This window comes from Ambystoma mexicanum, chromosome 9 (assembly GCF_040938575.1).
Source record: "Ambystoma mexicanum isolate Mex_15411 chromosome 9, UKY_AmexF1_1, whole genome shotgun sequence".
In the NCBI taxonomy this organism is placed as follows: Eukaryota; Metazoa; Chordata; class Amphibia; order Caudata; family Ambystomatidae; genus Ambystoma; species Ambystoma mexicanum.
Window position 1 is genome coordinate 285695708 of NC_090931.1, and position 25516 is coordinate 285721223.

Consider the following 25516-nt stretch of genomic DNA (forward strand, 5'->3'; position numbering starts at 1 on the left):
GGGGTACCATCATCCTTTTTGAGGGTTCTAAACCTCTTAAAATACTGAGAAGGGGTCTTCCCAAATCTAGCTATCAAAGCTAGCTTCACAGTTTCATACTCCTTTCCGTCTATATCTCCCAACTCCATTACCACATTAGTTGCAACAGGGGGTAGCCTAGAAAAAAAGGCAAGGAATCAACAGATTCTCTGTAATGTCTTGAATCCCATGGTTATATTCAAAAGCAGCCAACCAATCCAAAATATAAAGCTTAACTTCATACATTCTTACTGCATCTTTGGGCATGCAAGGCCTCTTAGGACTGGAAGACCTAGAAGACTCTGGGAGAGAACCAGTTTCAACAGACAACCTTTTCATCGCTAGTGCATGGTTCAATTCCATCTCTGAGTTTAAGTTCTTGATGTTTGCATTCAGTTTGAGCTTGAATTCTTTTAAACATTCTTTCTAAAGATTCAGGACTTAATGTTGGACCTTGTTGGGTCCCTGTGGTCAGAGGTTGAGGCCTATGAGCAGATAGAGGTAAAACAGGGCCTACATTTGAAGACTCCTCTTCCTCATTTAACTCATCCATAACATTTGAGTTTCTCTCAGAAACCTTATCATCCTCATCAACATTTTCCACATTTGCTGCAGGTGTAGGGGATTCAGACCGACTCCTCAGACTTTGGTATTCTAACAACCTTTCTATCAATTCAACTTTTTTGCCTTTTACAGTGAGATTCCTAGCTTTACACAACTCTCCATTGATCAACAGTTAAAGTCACTAGGGTCTCCTGTCTGCAGCTTTCCATATCAGTCATGATAAAACAATTGCTTTACTAGTGTTGCTTTGCCTTGGGAGGATTACTTGAACGAAAGTAAAAGTAGCACTCTAAATGTAACAAGTATACATTATCCTCACCGCTGTACACCAGTGTTGGGCAGAATCACCTGCAGTACCCTTTGGGAACACTACAGGTAATTAGGACTACAAGTGTAAGCACAATTTCACCTTTGGTACAAGCCTGTATTACACAGTAAAGGAGTAGCAATGGCTGAGCAGCCAGACTTATCTCAAGAGTTTAAGTGAGCAGTAGAACAAGTTAAACAAAGGACCAACCAATACAGTGATTCAAGTAAACACTTACTCAAGGTTTCTTGGTAAAAGAATATACATTTATTTACTCAGTCAGTTATAAAACATTACACTAGCATAAGCATCTCAATATCACACACTAATACACCACAAAAATCCAACCGGTAAGTAATTGAACAAGTTTAGCTCAAAAATGAAGTGTGAGCAAAACTGCACTTCAGATACTTAATAAGGGAGGGAAAAGACAAGGGGCCTTATTACGAGTCCGGTGGTAACTGCGGAAAAACCGGCATGTTACCGCCAGACTCGTATTACCATTCCGCCTCTGTGATTCCTGGAATTAACGGGGCATTACGACCCCGGTGACCCAGGAATTACAGAGGCGGAATTATGTAAGTCCCCATTCCCATGGACTCCATGGGGATGGGGACCATGGAAACACTGGTTTCGTCTATGACAGAGCCGGTGTTTCCATGTCCGCCTGCAGACGGGTGGTGGTAAACCCGCCAGGTCAGACTTGGTGGGAGTGACACCTCCCGCCTGCAGGACTCTTAATCAACTGGTCCGGAAAGAACAGTGGTGGCGCTTTTACCACCACCGTTCTTTCCGGACCGGCAGGGTCGTAATTAGCCCAAGGTTATAAGAATAGACAGCCCAAACACATTCATAAGCAGGGCAAAGGGTTTCAGTTAAATACAACCAGCAATTCTTCTCAATGGGCCTGGGCCAAAGTCAATTGTTCAGAATATTTTGTATAGGATAACACAGTTCTGGTATATAACGGTTAAGTCTTTGCCACAGAGACTAGAAGAATTTGGCTAGGCGAAAAGTTTGACTAATGTTAAGGGAAGGACAAGCCTTCGTAGTTGAGGAAAGCTTCACGCACTTTCTCGATGGCCGAAAAGATTTCACGACTGCATTTGCACAGTACCTTGTTAATGAAGAAAGCTGTAGCTGAGGCAGTTGTTCCTGGCAGTTCGAGCAGATCTCGCTGTTCCTGAGCTTCAGTCGTGGGGACAAGAAGGAGGACATCAGGAGGTTCCTGCACTGCCCAGGGATGAGGCCAACAACTTTAGCAAGACGTTGGTTTAAGGTGGGAGTGCCTTGAAGTCCACAAGCTGGTTTCCTTCCCTCTGGCTATCCGGTTTTCAACAGCACTCTGATGAAAATTCGACCAGAATAGGACGGTGTCCAGGTGGCTTGCGAGTTGGTTGTTCCCACCAAACTCAAGGGAAGAAATTAACCTTGAAGGGCTTCTCTGTCATCAGAGTTTCAGGCAATTCGGACCTGCAGCAGGGATTCACCGGTTGTCCAGGAGTTGCCAGAGTCCTCTTCCTTCCTCTCCTCTTCGGTTCTTTCGTTACAGTGGGGTTTCCAAGTCCCAGAGACCAGCTTTTAAACAGTTTAACCCCATTCATTCCAGCCTGGCTGTCACTCACACAGCAGGGTGGATGTCCTTGCCGGACAGCCAGCCAGCCAATCGCGTCAGAGAGCATTCAGGTCTCCTAGGAGACTGTTTCGGGCACCTCCCTCACATCCTGTCCACCCCAGACACTCAGGCGCCAGAGGAGGGCTTCAGCACTGAAGCCCGCCAAAGGCCAACGAACAAAGGGACCGTACCTGGTTTGGCGTGCAGAGACAAACACAAGAAGGACCTTTCCTAAAAGAAATGGCGAAAAAAGATGACCGGAGTCTGTTTTACAGATAGGTCTTGGGTGCCATATTGAAAAACATGGCTGACCCGATTTTTAGTTACCGTTGTTAGCGGTAGGGAAAAATCACGGTAGTTGATCTAAACCACTGCCACCATCCATTTAAAGTAGGAAAGGGTAACATTTTACTGTTACATGAGTGTTTTGAAACCCCTCCAGCACTCTATATTAAGATATAACGTCAGTTAAAGTTTTTGCACTGAATTTGCTAGGTTTTTATTAGGGCAACTGAACCATAACATTGCATGGGTTTTTACCAGTGCATGCTATTTTCCTACAATTTACTAATATCATACTTACCCTAATATAGCAACACTTCTGTCCAATTTACAATGTTTCATCTTAAAGCTCTGCCATTTCCCACCTTCTAGCATCATTTTTAACACTTTTATACACTTTGTGCAACTTTTTCCACTGTTTTTGAATCCGTCGACGTCCACGAACATCTGATGTCATCACAGACCTTCCGGACAGTGCCACGTGACCATGCGCTCGCATGCAGCATGATGACGTATCTGCAAAGGGGTCCGCGCTTCGTGATCAGATACATGCTTCGAGGATTGTTTGGAAATGGCATTTTTCGACTGATCGAGGAACTTTCCAGCTCAAAATGTATCCTTGCACAGCTCCTACACCTATACTTGCGCATTATCCATTAACAATCTAGTAAACAGCACATACTTAGAAGAATATTAGCAAAACTGCTATTCCTCTTAAAAATGGCATCAGCTATTGCCATCCCTCCTCCCCAAGAGCCACCACAACCAGCTGGAAGACTTCCACAACAATAAAAGCGCAGTACTTCCTAAGACAATGAAAAGGACCAAGAAGATGAGTTAGAGGAAGTTCCTACCTCTAGCGCTGTCATGGTCATGAAGTCAGGGGCACAGGCATGCAGGGGATGCATGCACAGGAGACCTGGGTGGACACTGTCCTGGCGCCTTTGGCGCCAGTCTCCTGAACAAAAGTAAACAAGAACATCAATTTAACACCAAAAAGCTTATTATGGACATAGCACTTCAGATGCATTAACGTTGAACATTTCATCTATTTAGCAGGATGCGTTAACCTTGAACATTCCAACCATTAAGCAGCCCCAAGTGTATTCTTGGATGTGGCTGCTAATGGATTGCCTTTGCACGTGCTCATTCTCTAGGAGTGGCAGGGTGTGCCTGGTAAACTGGCCGATCCTCAAGGCAGACGCTTTGCGTTATTCTGCACTTGCAAGCAGCGTAACGCTCACTGTCGCCTGAGGTCAGACTTCCCTTTGAAGATCTTGCTTCCTGGACATCCTGCTTCCTGCCAGCATACTTACCAACTGGCGGAAGCTGTTCTTACCTGTACATCTCTTCGGCGAACCAAGTATTCATCTTTACACTTTCTGGAACACCGAAATTTTCATCTTGGCACTGCAGCACGACATGCTCCATCGTCGACAGCAGCACCTGCAAGGAAAAACAGAAGACCAGGTTAGACAAAAAAAAAACAGTCAGTTTAAAGTTGCGCTTCGCCATACTTCGCACTTTTCCTTAAACCATCACTTACCTGCTGTCGAACATTGCAGTAGCATCCATCTTCCACCCGGCCGCGTCTCGCGTCTCACAGCTACATTGAGGCCACATTTCCATTTAAGGGAAGAAACCAGAAGAGAGACATTATTGCAGGCATAAATAGGAGGAACATATAAAGACATTAAACAGCACAAACAGCATCCCAAGAGCTCAAGAAAGACTTACCAATCATAAGGAGAAGCATAGCCGCAGCTGGACTGGACTAATCCTTATCAGGGATCAGTGAAGGAACTAGATCCCATTCGACATGCCCCTGCCAGAAGTAGCAGGACGGAGAGCTTATCTTCCATAATTCACAGGTGATCTTTATGGGCCAGCGTATACTCACAGAAACCTTACTTTGGGGTGAAGGGTTCGGCAGGTACAACAATCACAGATTGGCGCACTCACACACTCTTATCTCCACGCAGGAGCAGTATCACCACGTGCCACTGCCCACAGCTTTTCTACTGAGGGAGAGGCCTGAAGGGGGTGCTTCAGGGAAGGCTGCAACCGTGCCCCAACACCTCCACAGAGACCAGGCAAGCGTAACAAGCACCCAGAGAGAATCATGTGTGTGGCAGTTCTTTGCCACTGTTGGGAGTGTACCAAAGGCTAAAGCTACCAAAGTGAAATGCACTCAGTCACAAACTACCTGCACAGTACTCCTACGGGACCACCTCCATGTGCCGCCACACCAAATCCAACTACTGCAATGCTCTCAGAATGGTTGTTCCTTTCTCATCAAGTAGTAGGCTGTCTTCCTCCACCTCATCTTCCTCAACCAATACTGTAACCACACAGCCTACTCCTGTGGTACACACACAAAATCCCACCAGCTACCTTGCAAGCAATAAAAGAGGCTGTTGATCCATATCTTTGGAAGACAACAGTCCTTTGTATATACTACAACACACCACTCTGCAGGGGGAAGATGTGCGTTTGAAGCTGTTATCAAAGAGCATGAAAAACACTGCCCACTACCTTAGAAGTAACACACATGCAACATCTGCCCCTCCATATTAGTGCTTGGGTCCTCTTCCCTCATTTCCCTCCTCATCTTACGTTCTAACCTCCCCTGCAAACAAAAGAAAGGTTCCTTTAGGACCCACCTTTCACAGTTAAAAAATAGAACTAAAAAAAAATCTTATAGACTCCATCTACTTTACATTTCTCAGTAAAGTACATAGACTCAATAAGTTTTTCCAACATCTCCATTAGCATTTTGTGTTATGCTAAAGGGAATATTGTGACGTTCATCCCCCGTTACAGTGACCGGAACAGGGGATAACAGCCCGGCAGCCGAAGTTATCGCCCCAAGCGAAGTGTGTTTGTGTGCGCCCTGATGTCTGTGGGCTTCGGCACGTTATAAATAAATAAATAACAAGGGCCCCATACCATTATCCTCAATTGCAGCCCCTGCAATGGGGGATAAAGGTCATTAGCACCCCTGGTTCCCAAAGCGGGAGCCCGGGGTGCTAAAAAATAGATTTTACTTCCTAGAGCGGGACGCGTAGCAAGGAGAATCCTTTTCCAAAATGGCCACCATAGAAAGCGAAGGCGGGGCTCCGTAAAGAGCCCCTCTTCCCTTTCTATCGCAGAGTGCAGAACCCTATGACCATAATACCACAAGCCCATTTTTTTTTTCCTTTCAAACCTATCCTACCTTTGAATAACTTTACCACATAGCCGGTCCCAGGTGGACTTGGCCACCATCACCCCATTTTTCGCCCCTCGCATTCATGGCCAGTAGCCAGATTGTCCATGTCATGACCTTATACCATGACCCGGACAATTTGGCTACTGGCCATGGCCACAGACTATACCTCAGTCACCAAAGGTATATCACTATTATGACACTTGTCAAAAAATAAAACACGGGCACATTTGCAAAACCATGCTTCAATGTCCTTGGCAATGCTCCTTACACAAGTTTGTTAGACATCCGCACATGTTTTTATTTTTTCAAAAGTGTCAAAATGTATGTAGATACAATAGTGATATAACTTAGCCCCACTTGACAAAATCCATTCAGTCTTTACACAAACATTGAAGGTTGGGTCTATAATCTTTCTCAAAACTTTTGTCCACATTCATCAAACGGCAACAAAGTTATAAGCTATCTAAAAATGTTGAGACACCCCTCTAATTTGGCCCTCTCTTGAGAAAATCCACCAAACTTTAGAAAAACATTTACATCTCGATCTAAAATCTTTTTGCAAACTTTTATGTAGATTCGTCAAATAGCACCACATTGATAAGCCTTTACATTATTTTGGAACCCCCCCCCTCTAATTGTGCCCCCTTTTTTTTCAGAATCCCACAAAACTTTGCAAAACTATTCAGAATTAGGGCTAGAAAAAAATCCCAAACTACATACAGCTTCATTGAGTGGCGCCAAAGTTATAAGCCATCCAAAAACTGCTTTTCACCATCCCTGTAATGCAGAAATGGGCACAGATGTCCTAGGACATCCGAAGTGTCTGCGAACACCACAGGACTGTGCCAGGACATCTGAAGTGTTTGCTGACTTTCTGGGATTAAAACCACCCATTCTTTTGGCTCCTAATGGCCATATCCCATTCCATCCTCACCCCCTCCACCTCACCTCCCCAGAGATTGTTTGTTGAGTTTGACAAGTGCAATGTTGTAGGTTTTTTTTCCCCCGCTTCGGTGTCCGTGGTCACCGACAAAAGTCTGTGAATCCAACATGGCAGGCATTTCAGGAAAACTGACGCATTTCATATTTTTCTCCATCCAATCAGCAGGGGCGTCCGATGTCCGCGGAATTCACGTCACCCGATAGGCCAATCAGATGACAGTCCGCGGACCAAACAGGGAAATGGGTTAGCGGAGCCAGATATCACAATTTTATTTTACTTACGTTTAGCACGTTTTAAATAATACTACTGGACGGATTCACACCAAATTTAGAAAAGCACACTTTTGGGACCAAGCCCACCGCTCCTGCCGCAAGGTTGGTGAAAATCCTTCCAGCGGTTTGGGCTGTAGGCGTGATCAAAGTTTTTTTTTTCCCATTATGTCTATAGGAAAAAAAAAATGTGGGACCCCCTTATGACTTTGCCCCCCTTCACAAAACCTCACCAAGCTTGAAAACCTATGAAATTCAATGGAAAAACGTTGCTACAGGGACGTTATTGTTACAGGTAAAACCTAAAAACCCCAGAAAATCACCAGTTATTGTATGGTACACAACCATAACTCACGCTACCACTGTGCACTGGAAGGACTAACACCCATGACATCAAAGATGAAATCACAAATGTGATCCAGCACACCTTTAGGTATGCAAACAACATTGCAACCATTTTCATACCCACTGCAACACTACACATCCAAGCAAGCGACCATTTGGGGACCTAACATTATGCACGAACATTACATACGTAGCGCCAGTTCTACCCATCTCCCCCAAACCATAAAACACCCATTCACGAAAACGTGTCACACTTAGCAGAAGCCACAACCATAGCGCACCCTGCACCACCCCTACACACTACCGTCCACATGCTATTGTGTCACTGCCAACCTATGCACACCACCTGCACAACATTGGGCCTACTTCAATAAATGTGCACACAGCACAGTAACCAACCACATATAAGCTGCCCTTCAACCATATCCACTTCCATACTCGCATTACGTACGCACTGCACCCTGTGGCCACACTACCCAACTTCTCACTGCACCATCTCCTGCTGCACACCAAATACTGTGGCATGTTCCAACTAATACCACAACCATAGAATGCACAATTCACGCTCTGCAACTCATTTGTCCTGCTGTAGCACGTCAACAATGTGCTCCACGCGCATTCCCAAAGTCGACCACCCTGTGGTGCAGACACTGCCAAACCTGCATTGCTCCAGTGAATCTGCCCTTGCACACATTCCCCCCACCGTAATTGAACAATACATGTCAGCATATCGCCAACTACCACTATGGACATATGCACCACTGGCACCAGCACTCCTAACCAATCTCAACACCACAATAGACATACACATCATCACATATAACTGTTACCATAATGTATAAGCATTACAGTGTCTCTGGCACCCCTACACCCTTTCATTCACATACTATTCTCTTACCCACTTGCCCTCAGAAAGAATTGTTTCACTGGCAACGTAAGCACAACATGTTTAGAACATTGCCCATACTGCAAGCATTGTGCACACAGCACACTAAGCACGTATAAACTGCCCTTCAGCCATACCCGTTAACATACTAACAGTATAAAAACATTTCACCCAATGCCCACATAGCGTGACTTTTCTCTGCAGCAACTCCAACCACAGAGCACCGCCATGGAGGTATGCAGTAACAAATTGCAACAGTTACCATAATGTGCAAACAAGACACTCTCTCCTGCATCCCTGTGCACTTTCAATCACATACTATGGGCGTACCCACTGCCATTCTGAAAGTATTGTGCCACTGCCAACCTACCCACAAGCTATTTGCAACAGTGTCCTATAACGGCTGAAAGGGGCTCCACACCCATTCCTTACATGTCACCACCCTCTAACTCATGCACATTGAAAAATGCATTACTGGCGTGCATGTCCGCAAGGCCTAGGCTCTTGAATGCATGGCCTACGGCCTTCGGCCATGCATCCAATAGTCTAGGCCTTGAGGACACTCACAGCAACATAATGCCACCATGCATGTCTCCATGTCAGCTTCTGCGACAATCCACATAGACACCTCTGCCACCAACACTCCTACCCAACCTGTACACCGCCATGGCGCAATGCAGCAGCAAATGGCAACAGTGAACATGAGGGCCATGTGGGCAGCTACCATTTTGCACAAACGTGCCACACGTAGGTAGCAGAACTTCACCCCCACACCATAAAACACCCAATCACGAACACAGGTCGCACTTACCAGAATGCACAAACATACCACATCCTCCACCACCTCTACCCACAGCTATTCACAAAGTATTGTCACTAACCATAACATTTCTACAACAATTCTGCACATAGCACAGGCCTTAAACACACCTACAACAACGTAATGCCACCATGCATTTTGTAACAAAGTGGATCTCCAGTACTTCAGGTAAGTTACAGGTTCCTTTATTGTCCATGTCCAGTACTCTTCCTCAAGACACAGGGATGGTAGGGGACACAAGATGACAAGGGAAACACCGGGCTCACCCCCACACCCATCTTCTCAGCTCACTCTTCACTCTCACTCCCCACCGTCACTCACAGAACCCTGCACACCAACATTCTACATAAACATTCCAAGTAGGTGATGTCACACACCCACCTAACCTGAAAGCAAAAGGACAGCATTAACTGGACACCAACGGACCAAGAAGGAAAAGATTGCCAACGGCATGCAACCAAAACAAAACAACACCACTCCCTCGGTCACACCTCGAGGCCACAAAAATAAAAAACAGAGCACTTACGCCTGTCCGAGCTGCCCCTCAGGACCTAGGGCTGCCACCCCTAGCCAAAACTATTGTTAGCGAACACTAACACAACTAACACCTAACCAACCTACTCACCTTAGCACAAATCACCTTACACTTCGGTCTGCCACCCCAAAGTCTCAGAGCTGCCCCTCCAAGCGCTAACCAACCGCCCCCAAAGGGAGCAACAACAAATGCCCAACAAACCGAGGGACCACTTAAACAACTTTGACAACAGTATGAGGAAGAACCACAACACCAGGCTGCTACTCTGCACAAAATCGTTGGCCATTCCCTCTATCCACAAAATCCATTTCGAACACACCAGGAGACAACCTGACATACCAGACTCGGAATCAGGAGGCACTCTGGCAAAGCAAAATTGACACCACCTCGTCCAATAGGATAACACTATGGACAGTAAGAAAAACTCCACTCAACTCAGGCATAGCGACCAAAACAGAGATAACAACGCTATGAATCACTACAGCGAACAACTGCCCTGAGAATAAGACTCCGCCAAAAGTGACTTACCCTGATTTAAGCTCAGGCACTAATGACCACAACATACAGGCCAAAGTGACCAAACCTGAACTATCAGGCACTAATCACCGCAGTAATGATGGAGATATTAAATCTAAAGTGACCTACCCTGGAAAGACCAGGCACCCAAGAACATCTAAAGTGACCCACCCTGGACAGACCAGGCACCAAAGACCATACTCACACCTCACTCCAAGACACCTAACCTGAAACCACACAGGTAGATGCAACCAAAGGTCAAGAGATCAACAACACACGCAAACATAGTGACCAACCCTAGCACAACCAATGCCAGGCACTAAGAACCAAATGCAGTTGAAAACACATGACCTCAGATGCGCCAGAACACTTGCACGCACCCATACAGTGCACTCTCGGACCAAACACTGATAACATTAACCATACACAACATGACATAGCAATAAGCATTAATGCAGGCATCATAAAAACACATTTCAAGATTGAAAACATTGCACAACACATGTTGAAAACATTGCACAAAACATGTTAATAGATTAAATGATGACCCCCCTGCAAAGTCCTGAGATGTAAAATAGCACTAAAAATATGTGCAAAGACAATGTCACTGTTGCTTGCTTGAAATCAGTGTTCCCAATGAAAGTTGACACGTGGACCACCACCCTCAAGTCCATGAAAATTCTAGACCCTACACTTTACTTCATAAGTAAGAACGCACCCCAATCTACACCACTAGGGGTTAACATTAGTCCCAGTAACGTTCCATCCACCAGGTGAAACATTAATATAGCATTGGCATTTACAATCGCAAAAGTGGTTAATCAGTACACCTCCGAAGAGCATTTAATTACAAACCACCCACACCAACCCTTCAATTGCAAAAAGGGACCACCCCGAGCCCCCTATACTAGGGTACAGATTCCCCACAGGGCCACAACACAGTGACACCACAGGAAGCAAACAACGGCCACCTACACCTAAGTGAGGGAAATCCCTGCCTTGAGACTAATCAAAGGCACTTATATCTCTAAACAAATGGGCCACAACAGATACAACACTCAAACACAGGCACGCGGCCCCACACTAACCTGACAAAAGTCCCATGTCAAGCACCAGGCAAATTCCAAACTTATTGTTGCCCAGTACGGAATCAAAGAAAGCTGCAAAAAAAAAAATAATTTGCTCCAACTGCTGCAGTTCCAAAGAAATGACAGGCAATGAACCCGCCTCTCAACAACACCACTCCAACCATTGGTGAACTCTCGAGGCATGTTCTGATCCAATGTGCGCTCGTGTTCTGATCCAATGTGCACTCCGTCTGAAACGAGTTCCTTCCTCCTCTCTCCTGGGAACGAGGCTTGCAACGCAGGAAGTAAATGATCCCTGCCACGAGATCAATGACGATGCCTCTCTATACGACATTACCTAATAACTTTAAAAACATCCGGAACGGCCGGGAGCTGGGGAACGCAGGCAGACACGCAGGACCAAAAGAATTTGCTGCTGCGCACGTGACATTGATGTAGATGCCTCTGACAGTTATGACGTCACCAGATCCGCTTGGCTGTCGACCCGTAAACACCACCCGAAACCGCAAACCTTTATCCTCGGGCGCCGTCAGATTCAGGCCAATCACAGTAAAAGTACAGACCCACAAGTCTCTCGGATCTGTGTCATAAGGCTGCCCTGTGCCCAACGATCTGCGGCACTCACCGTCAGCCTTGAGACGCTGTGTCAAGGATCCACGCACACCCCGACAGCGGACTCCCTGGACCAGATGATGACATGGGCTCCGCCAAGGGCAACAGACAGGCACAAGCACCGCTCCGCTCAGCCGCAGGACATAGACTGGTAGCCGGCTCCACAACGCCGACAAGGCACCAAAAAGACGCATTGCTGGGGAAATCCGGCTGCTGCCTCAGGAATATCATAATCAGCTTCAGCAGCCCTCCCACTCCTGTGCTCGCCTGAAACTGCGTTGGAAGCACCTGAAGAAGCCCTGGCTCCGGGTCAAACTGGGACAATGGCCAAGTCCAAGGCACCATCTGCCACAAGGTTGCCCCTCTCTACACATGAGGGGCCACAAACTGCACACGGCAGGCAATTGGACACGGACCCGCCTGGGTGTGGGGGGGAGCTCACGGGGGCGGTGTTCCAGGGGTGCTGCACCCCCCCCAGCAGCGCCGAGTAGGCAGTCCACCTACCATCCCATCCTCGTCGCCAGTGTAACAAAGTGGATCTCCAGTACTTCAGGTAAGTTACAGGTTCCTTTATTGTCCATGTCCAGTACTCTTCCTCAAGACACAGGGATGGTAGGGGACACAAGATGACAAGGGAAAAACCGGGCTCACCCCCACACCCATCTTCTCAGCTCACTCTTCACTCTCACTCCCCACCGTCACTCACAGAACCCTGCACACCAACATTCTACATAAACATTCCAAGTAGGTGATGTCACACACCCACCTAACCTGAAAGCAGATTACTACACATTTCACCATTTCACTAACTACGACCATTGACATACAAACCACTGCCACCAGCATTCCTACCCAACCAGCGCACCACCACATAGCTATGCAGCAACAAATTTCAACAGGTAACACAATGTGGAAAGAAAATGCTCTCTCCTGCACCCTTATACACTTTCATTCACATACTATAGACGTACCCACTCCCATTCACAAAGTACTGTGTCACTGCCAACCTACCCACATTCACTTTGCAGCACTAACGCTACTGCAACTAATTGGCACACACCGCATTTTGCAAGCACCACCCTGTACCGGATGCAGACTGAAACATGCCTTCCTGCATTGTGTATGTTGCAACCCTATGCTCCTCAATGCATGCCATGCACCCAACATTGTAATCCTTCCACAGGCCCACCTCACCTTCATTCACCCATGCATGCCTCCATTTGACTAACTACGGCATTCCATCTGCAGCGCACTGCCACCCGCGCTCCCACCCAACCTATCTCATGTGTAATTCACTCCCCATCTGCAAATGACCTGCCATCACTCCCCACGAAAAGAGTTAGCTGCAAACAGGTCAAGGCAGAAACTAAGGGACCGTTACGACAGCTGCCTTCAATCACCACAGAAAATACTAGCGTACGTATGTCACATGAATCACTTCTCACTCCCCCAGCCATTCCTTCCTCTATGGCCGCCGACACAATGCATACGGTACGTTTTCCTGACCCTGCCACCGCCACACTGTTCTCCGATACACCATGGTGGCTTTCCCAAAAAGATTTGACGCACAGCATGCTTCCCTTCAGCCAACCACCGGTTGCGTCCAAACTTCTCCAACACCATGCCATACCGCGATCCAATGACAGTTCTGTCCGCGGAGAGAACAGGGAAAAGGGTCCGCGGAGTGAACCCAGATATCACAGGTCTTTTGGGACGTACATTTCAGTGTTTTGTAGCAAATTTAGCAGTCAGATTTCCACCGAACACACAAAAGCACGCTCTCTGTACCAAGCCCTCGCTCCTGGCGCAAATTTGGCGAAAATCTGTTCGACCGGTAGCCGTGCGCAAAGTTTTTCCCCATTCAGTCTATTGGACCCTCCCTATAACTTTCCTGCCGCCCGCACGAAACCTCCCCCAACTTCACACAAACATTCAGAGCCGCCCATATACTTTTTTTTGCAAGGTTTGGTGAGGATTCGTCCAGGCGAAGCAAAGTTATAAGCCGCCGAAAAAGTGCTCAAAAGTACTTAACCATAACTAATCGCCCACTACCATGGGCTGTGTAAAATATATATATATATATTCACTACAAAAAAAACTTTGTTGATGGGACGTTATGGTTAAGTTGCCCTATTAAAAACTTATGCCATTCTGTACAAAAACTTTGTAAAAAGGACCTTATGATCACAAGTAAAATCTAAAAACCCCTGAAATTCGGGAGTTATGGTAGGCTAATCACCCATTTTTCCCATCAGCATTCTCTACTGCTACCACCCCGACCATAAAAGATGCCACCACTCATGCCATTGATGCCATCACTGACGCCATCAATTCCTTAGCCCCTTTCTTTTATGTCAGCTAAGCAACCATAACTCGCGCCACCACCGTGCACTGCTAAGACTAACACACAGGATATAAAAGATGACATGACATTTATTGCACCTGATCTCATTCTTCCACTTTTGGAAAGTTAGCAAATATGACAACATAGCGTCTTCATGCAGAACTGCTCTTGGTAATTGGGGCATCTGAGTAACAGAAAGTACCCTAACGGCACAAATGCATTATAGATGGCATTGAGCCTTACGTTGTTAAAGCAAGTGGTATGCAATAGCGTTCTGGATAATATACCTTGGCAGCGTAAAGAAATAATTGCATAAAGACTTATGTACCGTGATATGCCACCTAGTAAAGAACATACTACAACCTGCAACGTAGAAGGCCACATTGTGAAGGGAAACATGAAATGGTTAATAAACACACTAACATGTAAAAAGTGGTAAGGTGCTTTTATTTCACAATGCACAGCGCTAAATCATCGCCCTTTCCTCAGTGGCAAAGAATTTGGCAGTGAGTGTCTCGGTAACACAATGAAAAGGTCAAGTTTAACAGTGACGTTGATTTTTTTTTTCCCCACATAATAACCATGCATTGGCGACACAGTTTTTAGCACACACACAGTATGCACTTGAGACACAGTAGTCTGTTTCCTCTCACATTCATTGACAAGACAGCGGCAATCGTTGTGAAGTAGTCCATCAGAAAGTATGGTATGTTAATTCTAATGTTAGTGGCAAAGGTGACGTTGTTGTTTGACCGCACTGAAATTAAGCATCGTTGACACAGTAGGTGCATTGCTGTCACACTGATTTACAAGGCGACGTCAATGGCTGCGAACTATGACACCAGAAAGGACGGTATGTTGCTTCGTACCGATACAACTGCGTACGGGCATAGAGGTCCAATGCGGTCATCCCATTGAATGATGACGCTCCTACAACCGGTGACTAATAGCTGCACTTGACGGTTAAAAAAACCATCACTCGGACGATGCAAACCATGACATTCGCAACAAGGAATGAAGTAACTGAGGAGAGAAAGAAAAATGTATCACTACAAAGCCTTTTTGGAAATGTAAGGTGTAACACATAACATTTCTATAAACAAATATTGTTATATGGGAAAAAGTACTAACTCCCTACAAATGGTGACAATGTACTATCGGCATAATAGGTAAAAAAATATCAATGCCACATAAATTTCGTAGGTAATAGTGGAAATTGTAGTGATATCGTACAGATGGCGGTAATGTGCAAACTGAAATTTCAACGGCACACAAAGTTTCAAATGCATTACTAGGAATAATTCATTTTTTTTTCACACTAAGTAAATAATGGCAGATTGGTGTATAGGCCTGAAAAATAACCTTACATGATATGCACTGGCTCCATTTCGGCCTCCGCAGTCACACAGTACTTCTTTGCAAGAAGACGTCCTCGTGAACTGATATTTCATGTGCTTCACAAACCTTTTTGAAGCATAACTTATCAAAGGGAATGTTTCACAAACTGTGACTCCCTACATTCTTTCTGTCTCCGTTCCCTGTACGTCAAGGTCGAAAAACAATTGACCCTTATGAGGTCTGCTACATGTGCGACCACACTGAGCGCCTACTGAAAAAATGAAATAAAATAAACTGACCTTCACTCCGAACGCAAATACATTCTCATTTTGCAACAAAATAGCAGCAGTCACTCATGACAACCGTTACTCCCGACCACGTGCCGACGCGCTGTATTTACGAAACCGTGCAGGTGGCTGCCTCAGATTCCAAAATATAGGACGCCAGTGTAACCGCAGTACGTTTGGTGGTTGTTTCTTAGATAGACTGTCATACAGTGACTACCAAGTTTCACTGCACGGTACGATGGTGGCAACGAGAACAAAGCACCGTTTCACTTTCTACTGCCACATATAAGTAATGCTTACCTTTGCACTCAGTGTTTCATAAAGGTTTGTTTGCAGGGATTTTGGCGTACAACACAAAAACTAAATGACCATGGCGACTGTATCAAAAGAACGCTACGCACTTGACGCTGCGGCAGAACCAATCAGTGATACTGTCACGCCCCTTCGGAGACGCTGGGCTTTGTGGCATCGATGGACCATAGGACGGCGGGTGTCAGCCATTTCTACTACCAAGATGGCCGCCGTAACTGGAGTTGCGGGTCTAGCCTCAGCACACCTTGATTTCCCGGAAGTACTGCCTCCCTACCCGAGCGTGGGTATATCAGTCCCGGAGATCAGCACGGAGTTGCGTTGCTACTCCTCATTAACAACGCTACGTAAGTTCGTTCCTAGGTCTTCCAATTTGACTTGCGAAATACTGTCTTCAGCATTCTAAACTTCCTGTTTTCAATTCTAGTATCTCTCCAACTACCTCTTTGTCTTCCGATTTCACGGACTCCCCCTCCTCATCAACCAAGTTTGCCTTCCGGTCTCATTCCGGACCGTGGTAAGCTTCATCCAAATTCCGTATATCCAATAGCCTCCAATCCCATTTTTCTAACATTCACAACTTACTATTATCCTCTCCTTCGTATGGTTACAGGCACATCACACACCGGCATTTCGAATACACTGGCAAGACTCTGCACCATCAAAACAGATCTTAGCTCCGCCTCTTTTGCCTCTCAGAGGTTTTCTGAAGATTCTGACTACCACCTTGTTCCGGTTTAAGGGTAATCCGCATTCCACTTTACCTTACATTCTATACCTCAGTTTCACTCTGATACTTACCAGTCTCTTTCTTCTTCTCAAAGACGAACGCCCTCCTGACTTCGCCGGAATCCCCGACTGCTACGGAGGACAACACACCGCTACCTTCGGAACAGGGTTTTCTTCCCCAGAGGGTTTCCCTGGGACTTCTTCCTCTACCTAATTTATCCGGGAGGGGGAAGAGGTACTTGGGAGGCTTTCATTATCTTCTCTCCATTTGGAACAAGAAGAGCTTTCCACTACCGAAAGGGGGTCTGTCAGAGGAAGAGGTAACGGTGAGTCCTTGGGATAACCTGCCAATGGTTTGATTGGATAATGCATATAATTTGTCTCAATTATTGATTTATGACAGAAAGCGCAACATGTTGCCGTACGGCATGCCATCGATCAGCCAATAGAAATATTCTCCACTGAGCGAAAAGGGAAGTGGGACCGCAGAGCGGACATAGATAACACTAATTCTTAGGAATTCTCACAGCATTTACAAAAGCATGCCTTTGGGAACAAGCCCCTGCCCCTGCCACAAAAATGATGACAACCCGTCCAGTGGTTTGGCCTATAGCCGTGCGCAAAGTTCCCCCCCCCCCAATTTAGTCTATGGGAAAAAAGACGTTTTGGGACCCCCCCTATAACTTTGGCCCCCCTGGACGAATCCTTACCAACCTTTGGAAAAAAAAGCAGCCCAAAAAGTGCTCTTCCTATGGAAACAGCAACTTAACCATAACTACATGGCCACTACCGTGGCCATGTAATTCAGTGAAAAAAACATTGTTAAAGGGACATTATGGTTAAGTTGCGCTACTTAAAACCTATCAAATTCAGTGAAAATGTTTTGTTAAAGGCACGTTATGGTTCAGTTGCCGTAAGAAAAACCTAGCACATTCGGTGCAAAAAGCTTGTTAAAGGGACGTTATACTTACTTTGCACTAACCACAACCTACCCATATTATGGTTACTAGTAAAACCGAAAAACCCCAGAAATTGGCCAGTTATGGTAAGCTAAGCAACCATAACTCGTGCCACCACTGTGCTCTGCTAAGACTAACACCCATGCATCAAAAGCGGCACCTCTTCCACAACAGCAAATGGCCACAGGAAATTAAGGAAACTGTAAAAACTAACCTAGACAGCCTGGATGCCAAAATGGAACCATTGCTAAACAATTTAGCCGCCTTGAAAGATGTTGTACAAGGACATATTATGGGAAAAATAAAATACCACTGCCCCACTTTCACGTGTACCCTTTCCCCATTTCCCAGCCCACCATCCCCAACAAAATCCCTGTGAGCAGAGACGTTACAATGAGACCTCAATCCTTGGCTCCCCTCAAGATGAATTTGTACAAATCCCCAATTCCTTTGTGTATGTATCCATTTCTGCTACCCCTTCCCTTTCCTAATAGTGTCTATGTATCTCAGAAATTAAAGGTGTAGATGTAAAGTGTTGCTTGGTGTGTGAGTGGCTTTTCCTTTTATTTTAGAATTCCATTATGAGTGTGTGGCGCACAGTAGCGTCCAGGATGGCTGCAGTTAAGCAAAATGGAGGTTTCCTCGGGACACTGCACCTGACCGGCATATGCGCAATCACAAATCAGGTATCCGTAGGACTAAAGTACTGTCCGCATCTGCTAATGCATCTTTAATTAGTTGTGGGAGCGCACGTCTGTCCGTTCCACAGCTATGCGCATGCGTATGTCATGCTCTGTGTCCTGGTAACACCGCCCCTGTCCAGCATGGTGGGAAAAAGTTGTAACATACTTTCAGTAGTTCAAGGCGTCCACCCACGTCCTACGGACAGCTGTGCACACGAACATTGCACTTGCTGTAGCCTACAAACACCCTGTTTGTGGGGAATGGTTGCCGGACATGTGTCGCACTGTTAATGAGTCTGGCGAGGCCATCCCTGTTCGTAGGACACCTATGCAGATGCACACAAAGTATTGCCCCCAATACGCGTCCTGCGGACAGCCGTGCCATTTGAGAACATTTGCAACGTCACTATGTGACCACATCCACGCTGCACGTGGCCCCTTATTTGCCGGACATGTTCCGGGCCCTCGGACATCGGAAAAGTACTGTGTTCTACAATGTAAGGAGTGTTATTGTGAAAGTACACGCTTACAAACATCCCACAATGTGCCATTTTACATGTAACTATTTGTTTGAACGATTTAGGCCCGCTTTCCTGTTCCAATGGCTCCACAGCAGCCCTACAAAAGGCCACACCCCAGAGTTGCTTAGCATACTGTTTTTGGCTTTGCAGAGCATAGTAGCAGGCCACATTGCTTTGTGCTGGAATTGCTTCCTGATCAATTCTGCTGTGCTATGTTACCTTTGCAACTAATGGCAACCATGGTTGCTACCTCTAAGTTAGCAGCACCCACACTCTCACCACCACCATCACACCCACCTCCTTCCAAAGGGCCTGGACAAGGGAACAGGCTTGGTGATGTAGATGGGGATCAAGAGGAGAACGACGAAGAAGTAAAGTAAATCCCCAATGTCTGCAGCCAGCCTGACTGCTGGGTCTGGAAACTGTTTACCTGCGTAGGAGATGTGCCGTAATGTTGTGATAACCAGGTGAGATGCACTGACCCAGGTGCAGAAAACCTGACTTGTACAGCTACTGCACCACCTCCATGCAACGACACTGCAAATCGAAACATAAGGCAGAAGTTCAGAAGGTAGTGCCCTTCGAACAAGGCATTAGGTTAGTTTCCTCTACAGCATTCTCTGCATCTGCTCCTGCCAACACCACGGACACTCCTGTGGGGCAGCGGATCCCTAAAGCAGCCTTGCAGGCCATATGCACTGCATCAGACCCTTACCTGTCAAAGGTCATTGTATTGTGCATGTACTGTGACGCGGTACTCTGCACGGGGGAGCAACTTGGAAGTGCTTTCGAGGGTTCGGTCTGGGAGCATGAGAATGACTGCACCCCTACTAAGTGAGAGCCACCCAACCTCTTCCTCTCTCTGCACTTTCCCCATTTTATCTCTGTGGTTGGTGCCCTTTCCGTACCGTCCCTTCCCTTCATTTCCTTCTGTGGTGTGTGTTATAAGACCAAGAAAGATACGAAACAACGAAAAAAGGAAAGAAAAGGCTAATTTCAGAGCCACCTTTCAGAGGTCAAAAATGGAATTGGCAATGAAAGCATGCAGGCCGCCACGCAGCCTATAAGCTCCGCAGATTGCACAGTAAATAATGGGAGGCGTGGCTCCGTCAAAAACATTGCAGTCGTTTCCGTGAGAAAGGGCTGGCTGTAAAAAAGGCTTTTTGTGGTGTTTGTTTGTGTTTCGAAGGGTTGAAGTGCGTATCACCAACTATAAAAATGCTTGCTGTACTTGCAAAAAGGGCAACAATGCATTTTAGATAGTTTGCAGAAAAAGCTGATTGCCAGGAGCAGTAAGATGAACGCCATTTGTGGGAAAAATCTTTGATATTGAACATAATATTTCCATTGTGGAAGTAGGACATGGCAACATCTCTGAAAAAGGCACAAACAGCCTTCTTGACAATGCGCCTCACTTTCTCCAAATGAAGAAGAACGCAGCCACATCTGTGTCTGCGCAAGGCGACCAAGAATTATGCAGGAGTTCGGAAACATATGCGTCCCCTGGCCAAGCGCCTCCTTCATCACAAACTGCAGACGAATTCCGGTAACATGTCCTAAACTGTTCCCTCCACAATGAAAAATAATATCTGGATGATCAAGCATCACCAAAGTGGCACAAAGAGGAACCAAAATCAGCCACTTCATTGCACGTACTCCATACCAGTAAACATTCACATGATAGAATCCAAAATGTGCAGCCACTCCAGTGTTTTGCATTCAATTGCAACCAATGTATCTAGGAGTCCCCACAATCCATACACTCTGCCTCCTGAAGTACACAGCCGTAACCATAGGCTTCTGCATTCCTCTACAAATAGACTTTCTGCCACAGTCTCTGCGTACACACCGCACCCAGAAACCTTATTGACCAATCCCTTAGCCTCCACAGTCCCATTTCCATGCCTGCCATCCTCAAAAGGCACATATGTGGCATGTATAATCCTGGAACTACCGTTGTGTCTGCAGACTTATCGTACTCTGTGTGCGGGAGTGGGGGGAACAAATTTCAACTAGGGTAGGGGATTTCGTCTTTAGTGGTGGCTCTGAAAAGAGCCTTTTTTTGTTGCTTTGTAGGTGCTTGTAAACAAACACCTTTTTTGTGTTTTTATAGGGGTTTTTGTTTTCTTCTCCTCCTTACATTCTTACAGGAACCTCTTCAAAGCATCCGGTAGATTGTAAAACAAAATACCATTTCCAATAGTTGACAAAGAAATGCCATTTGCATGGAAAAAGTACACATTTTGAGAATTAAGGATGACATTGTCACAGGAGAACATCCCATCAGCGCACAAAAAAATCACACACGCTTCTGTTTATAAGACACCTTCGAACCTCTGGCTGGGGACACATTTTATTGGGATAGTGCCATACTTTTCTTGGTGGTATGCATGAGAAAAGCGCATTGGCAGTGGGAAAAATCTGTATCACTGCTTTCATCAACTTCTTTAGTTGACGGAACAAACGTGAACAAGGCATGTAACCTAAATGCAGGGCTCCACGACAACATCAACAGTAGCAACAGTGGCCACATCTCTGCAGATTGCAAGCACAGCTCCGAAACTGCACACATGGACATTGCACCACAAAGCCTCCACTCCTTCCAAATTGAAATTACCAGCAAAGCCTCTTTCCAGGGCAAACCTGTGCAGATCGTGCAGATCTTGCACAAAGGCATCATCCACGATCAACACTGTGTGTCTCTCCATCTCTACCAGCCTCACTACACAGAGTAATGAAAAAAAGTATTACCCCCCCTTCCTGTGAAGCACGCCCTCAGCACCCGATTGGATAATCCCCACAGTCCCATTTCCATGCCCAGCATGCGGAAAAGGGCAGGATGTGGCACGTGCATGTCCCCAACTACCGTGAGGGCTGTGCCCCAGAAAAAGAAGGGGCAGTCCTTCTTCCCTTTCTACTACTTTTTTCAGCACTCCCTTATTGGGTACTGTTAAATAGTCACACACGCTTCCACCAGTCACATCCAAGACCGCTGCATCTAACACTATCATTTATGTACAACACTCCATATGTACCGTTAAACACTCAGAGTGCAAGTCTTGTGTGATTCGAAAGCACCTCCTGTAGAAAGTTCTGTGAAACTATCCAAGATTTCTGCTTCCAGATTCATCCACATCAGCACCCATCACCACAAAGTACAGGTATGAATATTTTTTATACAGTACTTTTGCAACTCTGTTAGAAGTGCCTCTGAGCAGGGTATCTGCCACTGAACCTCATAACGTACTCAAAAAGCATACTGTCATTTCTCCGATCATCTACCATCAAATGCCACTTGCAATGGTATGTGCTTTGAAAGTCTTCATTTACCCATATCAGCCAGTGTAATATACAAATAGTTACTCTCTGCTTTCCTTCCGTCAATTGTACAAATTATTTTCCGCACTGACGCATCTCCTAATAAAATTTGTTAAATTGTTGCTGAAAAGATGCACTGAATGTATCCTACCAACCGAAACCAAGTACATACATTGCATGCATAAGCACAGGGTGCCTGCCACTTACCTTGCACACATCACAGAATGTAACATTACTTAGAAAGGCAACAGAAATGTATGTGTGCATTGACAACAGTACCAATCATAAATGTGGATACATAAATCCAACAAGTTAAATGATTGCTGTACTCGTGTAGGAAGCATATATGTGCAGAAAAGTTAATGGAATTTCACACACGAAAACACTTTCCTTTCCAAGCTGTAAACCTTTCCCAACCTTTTTCTCACCCTTCTACAACTAGAACTAATCCATTTGCAAAGTAAATGCTCATACACCAATGCACACACTTGCTGAACAGCTCGTCATATAGCACACTTACAAATGAACCACACTCCCTTACCAGCAATGCTGATGCTCCCAAATCCCCATTCATATACAAAGCCATCCAATTACACACACACACACACACACACACACACACACACACACACACACACACACACACACACACACTCTCTCTGTCTTCCTGACAACACATCCCCCTACCCTTTTATGTAATGTATTCTCCAAATGCAGTCAGTATGCCATTAACAAACATATTTTCTTACTGTCTTCTTTGACAGTTGCAGTAACCACCTCTGTCTTGAAAGCCAGTGGCGCGTCAACTTGAAAATGCAACCCAGAGGAAGCCTACTCTCGACATCCAACAAAGTAAGTGCAATGTTATCGTGGAGGTGCACCTCTTACTGAGACAGTGCAGTGTTCTTGTATATAAAGGTACACAATTGCATCAACCCACTAGTATTTGCTTCATGCTTACTCATTGCACCTCAGCAGTTGCTCACTTTGAGTTATCATGTCGCTGGCATTACATTAACTCCCAAATAGTAGTATAGCATTCCCACCGTACACTAACACACACTCACACACCTCTATGTGTATTCCTACCCTCATATTCGTCCATTCATGCACAGATGCACACATATACATCACAAAATGTGCAGACCTACACTTTCCTTTTTTCTGCAACAGCTGCTACAGAATGTCTAGCAAAAAGGAACTACCTAGAAAACAGTGCAGAAATAGACGAGCTCCACCTAAAAGCATAGATAGTAGCCATACACCCCTAGCAGATTTTGTACAGAAAGTTGAAAGAGAACAGCTAATACAGTCGCAAAGGAAAACGAAAGCACCTACCAGTAAGGAGAATGCAATGCCTCTGTCAAAATGTAGAAATGAAAACAAAGGTAGTGAAAGGTACTGAAAATAGTGCAACTGTCACTACTGGTAATAGAGTATGTACACATGCTAATGTCATCACAAGGAAGCATTCCAAAAAAGTAATTTTACATAAAATCTTCCACCACAGAGTCCTTCAGAACCTTATAAGTCGAGGGGAGAAATCTCTCTCAACCCATAAACCTTACTGCAGAAAAGTAATCCTGGAAGCTGTTGTAGACCGTGCAATGCTCTTGAAATGAGAAAGCTTTCTATTAAATTTAATGAGAATGAAACCAATAACATAATTAATCTGTAAACTACCACCACTACTTCAAAACAAATGCAATATCAGCATAAATACCTTTTGACAACATCAGTACAGGTGAGTGGAGGCACACCACCAGCACATAGGCATACTTCAATGAGGATTGATACACACAAGAGCAAAGAAACCAGATTGCCATACATAGCACTGTACAAGGGTATGCAAAGGTAGACAATAGCATAATGGAAGAAGAAACACTGTTTTCAGAAATATCCCCACTAAACCTAGATGCCACTGTCCATGGTTCCGAATCAATGTGGCGCATCTACAAATGGCCTTGCACATCAATTTGTAACGGTCGGCACAACTCTATCAAGTCGTTGCAGCAGTTCCTCAAGCACCATTTGGAAAGCAAAACCATACACATAAATGAAATCTTTTAGGTTTCCTACATGTGGAAACATAGATGCACTCTCTGCAATCATGTAATTCAGGAAGAAGTCCCTAACGAACGCTTTCTCTATGTATCTATACCCAACTGTGATTCCATTCCATTTCAGCAAGTGGTACAAAATTCAAACCATAGCATATTGTGTAGGACTTGCAATTCCAATAATCATTCCACCTTACATATACAATCCCATAGGCAATATGTAATATGAATGCTTTCAACATACAATGAAGATGGAAAAAAAAGTAACTGCAAGCTTACTACCTTCACACACGGACAGGTATCACTTGACAACAAAACCTCCTTCACGCCAATATCTGCAATCTACCACACAGGCGACACAACCAGGTCAGGTCACTATACTGCATACATTAGAAAGCATGTACAATCTTTGAAGAAGTTGTAAAGGAATTTGTTTCCTTTCATGAAGGAGAGGCCCAAAAATCTCCTTCCCCAAAGGCACTAAAGTGCGTAAGATGGCCCTGCCACCCACGTTTGCGCAGCCATTGCACACACAGTCTGCCAACATACACCGTTGATTCTGAAGACACTGCACATATAAATAGTACATAGGGGCCGTAAATGTACATTCATTGCACCATGTATAAGGTACCAGCATGTCTCCATGTATGTAAAAGTAAGTTCTACGTAACTGTACTACTTAGCATCGGAAATGCACAATGAAATGGTAACACGTTGCCGCCTGATTTTGTTTTTGTAGCCGCATGGTGGCCGGAAATGGAAACCTCCCATACCGCTCTATCAACGGGGGAAAAGCTCATTGTAAAATAGGCTTGAGTGGTATGCATGAATTGCTCCAAAGCGCCCGTGGCAAATGGCAGGTCCAACTAAGGCAGTTCCAGAAAGTGTCAGCAGGAGACGCCAGGGAAGCCAGTGGCCAGCCGTCAAACAGCATCAACCACCCAAGTAAGTGTGGCA

General features: G+C 45.4%; 1 long non-coding RNA gene across 2 annotated transcripts in view; it reads left to right on the forward strand.

The window, feature by feature from the left end:
- The window catches only part of LOC138487972 (uncharacterized), a 117453-nt gene that overhangs the window by 42818 nt on the left and 49119 nt on the right, over positions 1–25516 (forward strand). The window contains exons 2-3 of one of the 2 annotated variants that reach the window (XR_011274562.1): positions 23264–23351; positions 25299–25504. The exons of the other annotated variant lie outside the window; for it this stretch is intronic. This is a non-coding gene — a long non-coding RNA (uncharacterized lncRNA). The remainder of the gene's footprint in view (positions 1–23263; positions 23352–25298; positions 25505–25516) is intronic. 2 annotated transcript variants of the gene reach the window in all.